At 35.4% G+C, this 14629-nt stretch overlaps 1 protein-coding gene across 1 annotated transcript in view; it reads left to right on the plus strand.

The window, feature by feature from the left end:
- LOC145678368 (zwei Ig domain protein zig-8-like) overlaps window positions 1-9944 on the plus strand; it is an 887136-nt gene extending 877192 nt beyond the window's left edge. The window contains exons 10-11 of the mRNA XM_081748434.1: window positions 4761-4877; window positions 9270-9944. The gene's annotated coding sequence lies outside the window, so the exon portion shown is untranslated. The remainder of the gene's footprint in view (window positions 1-4760; window positions 4878-9269) is intronic.
- Window positions 9945-14629: the final 4685 nt, after the last annotated feature.

Raw genomic sequence — 14629 nt, forward strand, 5'->3', positions numbered from 1 at the left:
CAATAAACTTTTGTATAAAATTGACAAATACTATTTAAGGGATAAACATAATATGAATTTAATAGGACGAAAATGAATATATATCTTTCTATTACTCTGAAAAATGCTATTCATTATAAATAATCTCATATTATAAATAGCATCTTATTATTTTAAAAAATTACATTCCTGCAAATAGTATTATATAACAGTAAAACATTGTATTATATTTTATCAGCTTCAAACGGCTACTGATACTTTAAAATTGAACTTTTTTTTGTGATTTAATCTGTCCATAAAATATCAGAACATTTTCTTCCTGTGCTCAATTTTCTTAAACTGACAAGGAAGGGTCACTCAGTGGCTCCGCTGAGATCCGAACGAGACAATTGTGTTTCCATTTGATATGTTATAACTAGATGAATTCCCAAGTTATACGTGCCACCGAGCGGAATATCGTGAGTTACAACATATTTTGTAATGTAAAAACTACAAAAAATTTACCTGGCATAATAGTTTGAACCGAGTCATTTCTTCGGAAACGGTTGAGTAAGTGGAAAACTCGGCCAACACGTATCCCATCATTTTGAACGACAAACATTTTTGGGGTAAAAACTTTGTCCCAGGGTCCCCCGCAGGGTCCCAGACGGGGTCCAATTCAAAATGTTCAAATGGCAAGGGGGGTTAAGTGGCTCTCATTTGAAAGCTGTTGTAAAATGAAAGAAAATGTAGCAAGTCTTGACTATCTACATCAACCCTGTGCAAAATGGCGATGTGTCAAAGTGTAAACGAAAACTTAATCGAAAAGTCCGTGGTCACCCCTATAAATCGGAAACGGTAAGACAAATGTGAAAACAGGAAAGGATGTGTGGCATTATTTTCAAAGTACAACGATTAAAGTGAAAACGTCTTGTCCCAGGGTCCCCACATGGTCCCAGGTGGGGTCCAATTAAAAAGTTTCAAATGGCAAGAGAGGTAGAACATCGTTTGAAAGCTGTTGTTAAGTGAAAGATGACGGAGCGCATCTCAACTTTCTACGACAACCCTGTCCAAAATTGCGGTGGGTCAAAATGTAAACAAAAGCTTAATTGAAAATCTATTGCCACCTTGAATCCAAGAGGGCCGCTTCAAACCTATATCGAAAGGATAAGCGTACCAAACTGCTGAAGCTACGAAAACAAATTTGGCATTAATGTTGATTAGTAAGTGACTAAAATATGCAAAATGTTCAAAAACGCAACATCCTAGTTCAAAATGCCGCACTATGTATCGAACGCAATCCAGCTCACACCACTGGTGTTGGAGAAGCGAACGTTTATGGTTAATAGTAGATATCCACAAAATATCAAAGAGTATAATCTGTAATCCAATGTGGCTGCCAGCGTGAAAAATGAATTTGTATATAAATATGTTATTTCTTGGAATACTGTGACCAAACCAACAAAGTTTGACGCAGCTCGATGTACTGAAATGACTTAACACATGTTTGGTACTACTCGCCAATCTTCCAAATGATTTTTTTTTTTTTTTGTATATTTGGTATTGCTTGAAGTATTGCGATCAAACCAACGAATGACATACAAATGTAACCATCACGAATACGTTACAATAGAGCTCCCGACCTACTGGTGCACCAAGTTCTTTCTGTATGAACTACGTATGATAAAATTAGAAAAATACCCGAAGGTATTCAACTTTTGTTTAGCAGCATGAGTAGGAAATCAGAGTTGTGTGTTCATCGCATATTCGTTATATTCAAGTAAATAGTGTCGAGAGAACCGTGACGAACATGCATTAAGAAGAAAACATATATGTGTTGTTACCGAATGAAATAATAGTTGAAGTGAATCGAAATTCAATTGTTCTTTAGTCTTCATATTATTTCTAAATACATAATAGAGAAAAATAGAGATTTAGATTTCTACTATGAATAACATACGTTTGAAGCGGCCCTCTTGGATTCAAGGTGGCAATAGATTTTCAATTAAGCTTTTGTTTACATTTTGACCCACCGCAATTTTGGACAGGATTGTGGTAGAAATTCGAGATGCGCTCCGTCTTCTTTCACTTAACAACAGCTTTCAAACGATGTCCTACCTCTGTTGCCATTTGAAACTTTTTAATTGGACCCCACCTGGGACCATGTGGGGACCCTGGGACAAGACGTTTTCACTTTAATCGTTGTACTTTGAAAATAATGCCACACATCCTTTCCTGTTTTCACATTTGTCTTACCGTTTCCGATTTATAGGGGTGACCATGGACTTTTCAATTAAATTTTCGTTTACACTTTGACACATCGCCATTTTGCACAGGGTTGTTGTAGAGAGTCGAGACTTGCTGCATTTTCTTTCATTTTACAACAGCTTTCAAATGATGTGCCACTTAACCCCCTTTGCCATTTGAAAATTTTGAGTTGGACCCCGTCTGGGACCCTGCGGGGGACCCTGGGACAAAGTTTTTACCCCAAAAATGTTTGTCGTTGAAAATGATGGGATACGTATTGTCCGAGTTTTCCATTTACCCAACTGTTTCCGAACAAATTACTCGGTTCAAATTATTCTGCCAGCTTTGTAGCTTTTAAGTATATTACAAAATATGTTGTAACTCACGACATTCCGCCCGGTGGCACGTATAACTTTGGGATTCGTCTAATTATAACATATCAAATGCAAATACAATTGTCTCGTTCGGATCTCAGCGGAGCCACTGCGTGACTCTTCCTTGTGAGTATCATGAAAACTATTGTACTCGAAGTACTAAAAATATATATAAAAACCTTTTTGAAAAACATAAGCAAGGATGTAGTTATTAACTACCAGAGATGCTTGTAACATTTGTGTAGAATAAAAGCCACTCTAAAAAATTGTTTCAATTATTCCTCGCGTAAGTTGTTTATTAACTTGTACTTAGTAAATTTGCTAAACGTAAATTACATAAGCAGAAAATGAATAAAACTAATACCAAGAAAGTGATGTAGATATACCCTCTTTAAGTATATTACCGGTAAAATCCAACCTTGTGGTCAAGAGCGCTGTGATTCAGCTACTATGGAAAACAATTACTAGTCTTGGAAATGCCCAGCTCCTACTAGCAGACAATAGTGTGCTAAAATAATAGTTGAGTATCCCCGCAACGCAAAACTATCAAATTTGCTATGAACTTTGGACACATACCAGAAATCATAGTTAAGTTCAGTTTGCCCAGTTAACGGAATGAGATAATACGAGGCAGATCAGTTGTCATGTAGGATTATACAACACGTTGCATGGAAAGTGTTTTCTCTACATCAGTTTTGAGATCATCGATGCAAGGAGAGGCCACACACACTCAACTCCTCTTTTACGCGGTATCTTTTTATTGATAATAGATTATCTAACCAAAGAAGCTGTCATTGCATATTGCACAACGATTGCATCAAATATTTAAGTCAATATATCAGCTGAAATATCGGCTAATGCAATATGATACCGCTGTTGGACACATGGCTACAACTACAAATCTCTGCCTTAGACTTTACTCATATCATGCAACCGCAACCTGCCTCCAATAGTGTCAAGAGAAAACCGATAAAAGGGATAAATAATGTGTTGTATTTAATGGCCAAAGTATTGCGCGCTTGACCTGAATTTTGGGTTGAGTTAGGTAGGCGAATGAAGTGGAGTGATCGTATGATAAAATAATGTTTTAGACTTACAACATTCACAAACATATTTACGGTACAATACATATTAATGTAAACTATCAAATAAAATCGTTGGGTGTATGTAAATACATTTTGTCTCTAGATAACGAATGGAGAAAGTAAATGCAATTAATTTGAAATGTAGACCAATGAACTTACAAATGTTAGTTATAATCTATTAGGTAAATCTGATGTATATCCTTCTTTAAGTCTACAGTTACAACTAATATTTTTATTCTCTTTCCAAAAAGTATGTTGACTATGTGGAGTCAAAAAATACAATTTACCCTCCCTTATTAACACCGAGGTAATATGTTACTATAGTATAAGCTGGAATACTACCTACTACAATATGTCCTAATTAGAAAGCTCTCCCACTGGGAATTGAAACCAGCAACTATTGCGGCAAAGGCGTTGATGCTGACCACTAGAACAGCTGTGAGCACTGGATGATAGCCCTGTACAGTGGATACAATGTTTGAGTTGTGCAATCAAACAGCAGAAATATTAGTTATGTTATTAAACATATGTTACATCATAAAAGCCCAAGGTAATCAGCGTATTCACACAAGCATAATTATGAAGAATAGCATTCCTTTACAATAATTATTTGTGGTACAATTTACTAAAACATGCCCGTGCTTCATTTTTCTCCTATCCCCGTAGTTTGTACAGTGAGAATGTCTTTTCCAGCAATTCAAACGACTTGTACATGCTGCATACATTTAATAACTACTCTGAAAATGTTTCCTGACAAAGTGCATTTTAAAGATAGTGACGTTATCTGGGTATTCTAACACTTTATTGAATCATTCGGTTGTGACTGTTTGATTTAGGGTGCTTAGAGGCAAACTTAGTCTTCCTAAAATCATGAACATTACTGGAGCCAAAGAATAACATTTACCATAAAATTACATAGACGTGGTTTTACATACCAGTGCAATATTCGATTTCTATTAAAAAGTGGCAAAAGTTGTATTCCTGGATATTTTCTGGACTTTTTTCCTAATTGATGTAATTATGGAATAAATATGAATGTTCACTTTACGTAGCGTCACCTATGTTAACAGAAGTTTTTTTCTTTTTCTCTTTTCAGGAATATCGCAATGGCCCGTGCAAGACAAAAGTGGAACAATTTTAATAATTCAAGTGTGATATAGGATTCAGAGCTGTGTCAGTTGTGCTACAGCTGCAAAATGGTACCAATTGAAAGGTACTCGAATGTTTTCTTTCATATTTTATGCATCTTGTTGCCAGATGTTGTCATACAAATCTTTGGAACTTGGGTGGAGCGACACTCTAAAGAGTGTGGCCTGGTTGTTTAAAACATGTCGCAAGACTTTTTTGTCATAAATTCGTATTAAACGAATGAAGAACTTGTCATAAAATAACACTAAATGTATTTCTTTTTGTTCAGCATATTAACTGCTTAATCACGATCATTTCTACACTTTTAAGTGAGTAACATTCAATTATTGCACTTGATGTCTCTCTTGTTAATCTCATGTTGCAGCGATAAAATATGTTCTATACCGGAGTGTTCGATATTTTGAAAAAATAGGGAATGCACGTCGCGCACAATTGTGTGAAGTAATAGAGGGTCACCATATAAGGAGGCATTAGTATACATGTTAAAATGGATTCATTGCAACTTAAGTAAAATCAAAAACGAAAAGCTTGCACGAAACCTCATACTATTTGAAGATTTTATTAGTGCCCTCTTTGAAAGATTTCAGTTTTATTTCACACAAACAAATTTAATCTTATAGCAATAGGTTTACTAACTTCCACAGCTTCACAAATGCAAGATATCTCTTATTCTGTTCTCGCCACGTGTATCAATTTGCTCAAGTTCCTGATATATTCAAACTATTTTTACATATAACATTTCGATCGCAGAACAGAGATATGCAACGTTTTTTCATTGAAGGGCGGAAAGATGAGAGACAGTTTTGTATTTATACTATAAAATGCTATCTATATTAAACGTAATGACATTTTGGAGTATGAAAATAAAAGAAATGTAGGCCTAGTACTTGAAATGTAAATGAAGCTTAATCACAGAGATAAATTGTATGTCAACAGAAATATAATGTTGAAAGTTTCAGAATTAAATTTTACTTGTCAAATGCATCCAACGTCTTCTACAATTTTAATATTTCGAAAATTCAAATCTTAACTACAGAAATATTACTAATTAATATTAGTATTTAAAGCTTATATTGTTCGTAATAACACTAATTTGCTAAGTATAGAGAACGGTTGTTAGCTCACATTCTTCATATTAAGATCCTGAAATTTCCAGCACAAATAAAAGTTTCTAATGTTTGGTAGAGAAATCTTAAAATTAATAAAAATATCGAATTTTTATTAAGATTTTGTAGAAAAGAAATCAATATGGCAATAAAGAGTAGAATACTACTAACTAACTAGAATCCTTTATCCCAGTGAAATTTAATATTACATTCGGGGAAGGCAGGGCAAAATTTGGAGTAGCTAGTCATGAGAAATAAAGAAAACATAGTGTATAATAACCATACGAAAAAAGGATTAAGATGACACTATGGCACAAATGAAGACTAACTTCCGTAACCATAAGGATATATACTAAGTGAGTAAGGAAAGTTGAAGAACCTGGAAGTCCTATTGAAATTAATATTATCAATATATTAAATGGAACTCTTTACTTATACACGTAGCTCGACTGGAAGTGAGACATTTTTCGGTCATAGTTTATTGCTAAAACATAGAAGAAGTAATATAAATACATGTATTATATTTTGGCTGTAAGTTAGACTTTCCCCGTTTTAAGTAAATCTCTCACTGTAAGTTAGTCTCTAATCTATATATCATTTTGCATGACTGACGAACGTCCTTTTTTGGGTAACTAAATATTCTTCCACGGCGTTACAGATCTCAGCAATGCTGACCAACCGGTGTCCTTTCAGAGACCGGTATGTTTCAGTGTCTTATAAGCTCATTTGAGGCGCCCAGTATCAAAAGCCGCCAAATCCACGTTTTGAACCGGAATTGAGTTATATATTGCTTGTTATATGTTTGATCTAAAGAAACAGAATTTTGTTGGAAAGCTTAATATTTCATTCTAAAAAACAAGTTCAAACATGGGACTTTGTACGCGTGTATATGGAGCATTGCTGCTTGTTTTGCTAGGTTACTCGAAACTAAACGAGCTGCATGTGGTGGGTTTTGATACTAGGATCCTCATTCGTCTACAACAGCAGTGGAGTAATAGCCAAATGTACCGAACTAGATTTTGCAATGTTTAGAGCGTCCAAACGTCTTTTATCATAGTCAATACATTATCTGGTCATTGCACTATTTCCGATTATGACATTTATTTTCACACGAACCCTTTACATGACAATTAATGATGACTTCAGTAACATTTTCAAAATGTGAAAACTAACTGCTGGGCATGTTTCATAAGATCCATTTAACCATTATACTTAGTTCACTACCATCACCATATGCAGACACCATAACACCTTCCTAATTGTTTTCTGACAAGCAATACCATATAGTACTGAAAATACAATGCTCTGTTTGTTGGAGCAATACTGATAATAGAAAACCTACATATTCATTTTGCAAGCTGTATATTTTAGTTTATGATACTAGTATAATAATTCGATGAAATTTGTCCTTTTAAATATGTATACTACCTTAGAATGATTAATGTTTACTTCCTCTTCACACATAAAACAAAAAGTTAAGTTAATACCCAAATTGTATAGCAAACCACAAGTACATGGATCTAATAAGACTTACAATATGGTATCACTAGATTTAAATATTTCGCTGCATATACAGATGGTGATCAGAAAAATGGAAACACCTGAACGAAATTGCAACTTACCAGATTAATATGGTGTCGGGCCACCTTTCGCCTTCAGAACAGCCTTGATGCGTCGTGGGATGGAGGCATAGAGGTTGTGAATGGTAGCAAGTGGAATTTTACACCATTCCTCGTGCAGGGAATCGGCCAGTTCTGTAAGAGAGGATGGAGGCGGAAATCGTCGCCGGAGTCGTGTTTCCAAGACGGACCACAGGTGTTCAATTATGTTGAGATCTGGGGATTGGGCGGGCCAGGGGAGGTGTTGAACTTCATCCCGATGTTCCTCAAACCACGCTGCAACAACGCCAACTGTGTGAATGGGTGCATTATCATCCTGGAAGATGGCGTCATTGTCCGGGAAAAAACATCCGGACCATAGGATGCAAGTGGTCTTCTAAAATTGCGACATAATCGTTGGCAGTGATTCGTCCGCTAAGTGTGACCACAGGACCCAATGAAAACCATGATATGGCGGGCCACAGCATCACCGAGCCGCCGCCATGTTTCACAGTTGGGCAGAGACACTGCAGATCATAAGCTTCTTTGGGCGTTCTCCACACATAAACATGACCCATGGTTGGGAATAGGGTGAAGGATGACTCATCCGACCATATCACACGTTTCCAGTCCTCAACGGTCCAAGTTGCACGGTCCAAGTCGCGGCAACATTTGCGGCGTGCGAAAGCGTTATGGTCCCTGATGAGCTATTTGGCCCGTGCAACACGCCCCCGTAAGTTCATGTCATGTAATTCGCGGCGGACTGTGATTGTCGAAACAGGGTGGGGGAGGTGCTGATTGAGTTCCTCCGTCACTTGCTCCGCAGTAGCACGTCGGTTCTGCGTGACAATGCGCTTTAATACCTGGCGTGATCTGTCACTCATGATTTTCTTCCGCCCACTGTTCCGCTTCCCCGATGTGGTTTTCCTGTGTGTTGTGTAGGCCGTCATCGCCTTCGACACTGTCCCACACGACACACCTAACACAGTAGCCACTGCCGTCACACTCACTCCACTTAACCGCGCACCAACAATTTGCCCTCTTTGAAAATCTGAGAGGTCTCCCATTTTACACTACCTCCGTCTGCTGCATCCACTGGACACTGCTGTTCCACTGCGCCTGACGTAGTATAGAGACCGACCTAACACACCACAATCAGCGGTCCGGCGCTGCGGGCGCCACGACACCACTGCCAATCCATACATCTGACGTGTTGCTAACTACAGGTGTTTCTATTTTTTTGATCACCGTCTGTATATTAGATGAGCTTGTGTTATGAACTAAAATGCACTAAGTACATAATGTAACTGGACGCTTGCTTCTTTCAGTAGTAGATAGCCAGCTTCGAATACATACTTTCTTACTTATATTTAACGTATATTTTGTGAACACACACACACACACACACACACACACACACACACACCTAAATTAATGTCAAAGTATTTCTAAACCTTAACTAATTATCACTCTTAAATTTCCCGTTTAGTTGGAACAGAATATACTTTTGTAAATTCACTTCTAAGATATATTGTTACGAACAGAAAACAACAAGATACTTATTTATCGAAAATAAATATTTTACATGTATGTTAATTGTGTATTAAATCATTTCCGCTTAGCTGTTACACGCAATGATATTCGAATACGTAAACTTAGCTATATCATTTGAAAAATATTTGAACATAAGTAGTATAAATATTACATTATTTTTTAAATAAATATTTATAATGTATTTAATCATCTTTTCAGGTTTCCTACATCTGTGTGAACAATCATCTATTTTGACAATTTTGGACACGCTCAAATGAAACTTGAATTAAATCTAGGAGTATTGTTTTTTTCTAAAAGAATTCTGAAGATACGATATTGTTCTTGTTTAAAAAAAGACATTTAAATTCATGAATAGAATGGAAAAACTATGTTATCTATATAGTGTGTTGCCGTGCGACATCCTAGTGACATTTTTAATACATAAATATATACATGTATCGAAAATTCTTTATATACATTTCCGATGAAAGGAAATAAAAACAATATTCAGAGATAAAGTGACAGAAAACAGTTGTATGTTATTTATTTTAAGGCTCAAGTTACGTGGTGTCATTATCATTTTATGAAAAATAAATAATAAACATACCCGTGATTTTCAGCTTCTAAATCTTCAAATATACAACAAAAAAGACTAAACGTATGTAATATGGATATAGATTAACTATCTAAATATATAATATACACTGTAAATCTATATATAGAAAAAATGATTTTATTTTTGTAATAAAAATATAACGAAAAACATCTCTGACTGTTTCTTCTTGTTCGGATTAAAACAATGAAATGAATTTGTGACTTAATTGTATTCTTTCATCGTAGCTCGAAGTCGAATTGTTATCAATAAAGTGAAGTCAGAAATCATTATTTGTTGATATTTCTTATATTTACCTAAGTGACTGAAACCAAGTGCACCCAAATTATGTTTGTTGATTTGGTAAGTAATTAAAAGGAATATACATATTGGGAAACGATTTTGTTTGATGTAAAGAAATTAAATTCCGTACAAATAATATAAATTCTCAAGAACATTTATTACGTTAATTGTAATCAAATTAAATGTGTTAGAATCAGTTTATACATTTAAAAAATAGTTTATAAGAATATTTATTTTTAACCATTTTTTAAAATTCAATAATACCAAATTTAGAACTTTAAGAATGAATGAAAACTGAATGCTCGTCACGTAACAACAATCATCTCCATTTCCACATGAGGAATCTACTATCTATGGATACGAGAAGAAAATAAGATTGCCGACAGACCTGTATTTTACCGGTACACAGAAAATAATGTTACTGCTCTAAAGAAGGTCTATGTTACCATTATTATCGACATATTCCTTAACTTTACTATCCACAGTAAATTATATTAAATATTGTAGCGGATGAATAAGCAAATCTAATATATTCTGTCATGTATTTCGAAAAACCGATCCTCTATCTAAGCCAATGGTAAGGATTAACAGGCCCAATATTCAGGATTAGAGTATAGATATATACTCTTTACATCTTTGAGAAATTTTGCGAAAGTAATAAATGGTTTCTACATTTGCAATCGACCCTCTCGAAATTCAATGTGCTCTTGAGATGGATGAACATATTTCAAGTTAATTTATCAATGTTAATTTCAATATATTGGACAAAATTAGTACAGTTAATATTAACTAGTATTTACCTGGTAGAAACTATGAAGTCAGAGTCACATTCAAAAATATTAAACACATAGCAATTTTTTTGTTAAAATGTAACTTGAGAACGTTTGACTTACTACTTCCAAGAGAAGAGGACATTATTATCATGATATATTTTTGTGTAGTATCGATAGATATATTCCTTTACACTTTCACTAGATGAGGTTTTGACCCAGACTCTTCAATTTATGTAGGGCTATGCCGGGGAACGTAAATTCTACCCGTGCCCATTATCTTTTTAATAGTTTTCACAAATACCCCATAGTATTTTTCTGCTTTCCAAAACTAAACATTTGCCACCACTATTATTGCAATTGCATCTTTCTACCGCTCTCGATTCTATTCCTCATAGGGTTATACCCCTGTTTTTCTTTTATAATCTGTCAAAATTTACAATTAAGCATCAGATACAGATAAAAATGAAATACATTTTTACATTGTTATTATCTTGTTTATCTTAGCTATGCTTTACTTTAGTAACTCCATAAAAGAAACAAAATAAAAGTCTCTGAACAAATTAAGTTTTAAATAAAAATAATAATCGTGAAACATTTCGCAAACTAACTAAATCTTGCTTCATTAGACATATACCAGCTAGCACTGTATCTAATGGAGGGAAGAGGTTTAATTAGTTGCCTAAACTGTTACAAAATTACTCTTTTTTATTAAATCTTACTTTTTTCAAAGATTTTATTATGTTCATAATTATTGTTTAAAATAGAAACACAAGTAATTGAATAGTTCTACATGATGAACGCACAAACATCTCTAGTTTTATTATGCAATATATGTAGCAATAACAATTTTTCATAATTAATATCAAACCATAGGCTATAATTCATTCCGTGTGTTGTGTGATCGCAATGAGAATCACGTTGCATATGCACCGGATTTCATGGCCGCACTTTCCTATTCTCTACGGGAGAGATGCTGCACTTCGTGGCTCGTTAACTTTGAGTACTCAGATAGGTAAACTTGAGTGATAACATTCCGACCAGAACTTGTTGTTACTGCAGATCTCAACCATACATAGTCATGCAGTAGTTTGCTCTTAAATACGAATTTACTGTAAGGTTAAAATACGACAAAGTAAGTTGTTATACTTAATTAATTCATGTGTTGTACAATATGTAAAGAGCAGACAAAGATGAACATGTACACATAAGTGTTTATATAATGACTCTTGCAATCTTACGGTAAACATTTCACGGTACTCTGTTTGCGAATACCAAAACTAGAGAGCATGCGCAGTCTCTCCCGTATGCGGCGACTCTTCTTGTTTCATCTTACAATTTTATCTCTTATATCTATTTCTTTCAATCATAATTCCTTTAAATTAAAGAGTAGTACAGCCAAGAAGAAAACCCACTTTGGCCTATGTCATGATTTTAAACAGGCCTTAGTTAGACATGGACAACATAGGATTAAAAATTACGGTAACATAGAAAATACTATTAAATCAGTGAAACTAGATTAGATATTTGTGAAAGTGGGATCAAACTGTGATAAGCAAGTTCATTTTATTGCATTTTAGCAATATGATTACTGGTGCTAAAATTTCTTTTATATTTTATATATTCACATACTAATCCCCAGCTTTAGCGGACTACGTAGCAGTCCAATAGTAGTCCAATATTGTTGATTGTCTGTCATTTCTAATACTAAGTTTCGAATGCCTAATGTCCACAATTACATTACCATAGAAGGAGGAAGAATGTGGTAGTGTACTTTCAATTAAATATGCAATTCAATATGACAGTGTAAAAACCTGGATTACTGTAAATATATACGACGTATGACAATTAAATAACGAGACTGACCACCTCCTGTCGCGCAGGATCGTGGGGGGGAGGTAGTTAATGATGTGTTGTTGATCTTGAACTTCATTGTTTGCTTCAGGATTCATAAAGCTTTTCTTTTCTTTGCAGGCTTGCATGAAGAGGACAATGTTCTGTAGTAGTGCCCGAATCATAGTGAACAGTAAATTTGAGCAGCGCATTAACATCAAATATCTGGTGAAATTTAACAGACAAACAAAAAAAAACTGACGAAATGTTGCGCAATGTTAAAAGAGGTGCATGGTGATAATGCTATGTCACATGCGCGAATTTCCGAATGGCACAAACGATTTTCAGAAGGTAGAAAGAAGGTTGAAGATGATGAACGACCTGGCCGCCCTTTGAGTTCAAGAACGGACGAAAATGTTAAAAAATTAATGAACATGTGCGGAAAGGCAGACGTCTGAGCATTCGGATGATCGCAGACATGACGAACATTAACAAAGAGACAGTAAGACAAATTTTGAATGAAAATTTAAACATGACAAAAGTTTGTGCAAAATTTGTCCCTAAAAGACTTTCTCAGGAAAAAAAAGACACATTTTGGAAAAAACATTTTCTGTGACGTCATAGAACGACTTAAAGCAGAACCAGACTTGCTAACACGTGTCATCACATGTGATGAAACATGGATTTTCCAGTATAACCCCGAGACTAAGCGTCAATCCATGCACTGGAAGACTCCCACATCGCCAAGATTGAAAAAAGCACGAATGAGCAAGTCGAAAGTGAAGGCAATATTCATAGGTTTTTTTCGATATGAGGGGTATCAATACGACTAAATGGGTGCCTCAGGGTCAAACGGTGAATCAGACCTACAACAAAGAAGTCCTAATCAAGCTGTGGGAAAGAATAATGAAGAAGAGATGAAATTTTTCGAAGAACGATGCATGGATCCTCCACCAAGACAATGCGTCTGCCCATAGTGACCTTTCTGTCAAGTAGGTTTGAGCAGCCAAGCGCATTCCTGTGCTAGACCCCCCCAGACCTGACTCCCTGTGACTTTTATCTATTCCCAAAAGTGAAAAGTGCATTGAAGGGAATGCGTTTGCAGTCTGTGGAAGAGGTGAAACGAATAACGGCAGAGTTCTTGAACAGGGTGATATCTGATGATCTACAGCATTGCTTTGAACAATAGAAGGCACCTATGCAGCGGTGTATAGATAGGAGAGGGGAGTATATTGAAGGAGACAACAGTCAATTGTAACTTTCTTGCAATACATCACATTTATGACACCAGTCTCGTTATTTAATTGCCACAATTTAAGAACATTAAATATAGTAAATTTAATGCTTTCAGTTTAAAAATCGGAACTTTCTAACTGAACCGGCTACTACTGATTGTGTACGTCGCTTTCAAAGTTACTTAAATCAAGGTGCATAAAACCGATGGATGTGTTTATTCACCTTATGTCAGTATTATTTGTTAAATAAGTAGTTATAAACTTTTTATCATTACGTTATAGAACGTGTTTAAGAAAAGCAGAGAAGTTACACCTCAAGCTTCACATCCAAACTGTCAATTAAATTCGCCATCTCTGTTTTTCCGAAGTGAAAGATTGAAGGAGCTCTTGGATTTCAAATCCATCTCAGTATCTGCAAAAAAGAAAGACAACTTTGAAAAACGACTGAATTCTCAGTTAAGACTAAAAGGAAGAAGGAAATCAAGCTAGACACAAGAATAGAAAAGAAAGAAAACTTCAAATGCGAGGGGTGGTGAAAAAATGAAAGGGGTGAATAAAAAGGTTTGTGGTAGTGTGGTTAGAAGGGAAGTGCAATTAATTTTCCAGTCTTTGCCTAAAGGGAACCCGTGTTGAAGGGAAACCTCCTATTCTTTTGGTTTTCTTGAGGACATCCAGAAGGAACTTGGCACCCTATTTCTTCAAACTCCCCGCCTGCTCTTCCGTTTCTCTCAACAGACAATCTCTTCTGTCGACTTTTCCTTTAGAACCCTTCAAGAGTCATGGAAAGGATCACATTTCTAATGGAAAACTTCCTAAAGCTAAGCGAGCTTTAAAGATACCCGGAAA

The sequence above is a fragment of the Thermobia domestica genome, chromosome 2 (assembly GCF_964235325.1).
Source record: "Thermobia domestica chromosome 2, izTheDome1.hap1.1, whole genome shotgun sequence".
NCBI classification, from domain to species: domain Eukaryota; kingdom Metazoa; phylum Arthropoda; class Insecta; order Zygentoma; family Lepismatidae; genus Thermobia; species Thermobia domestica.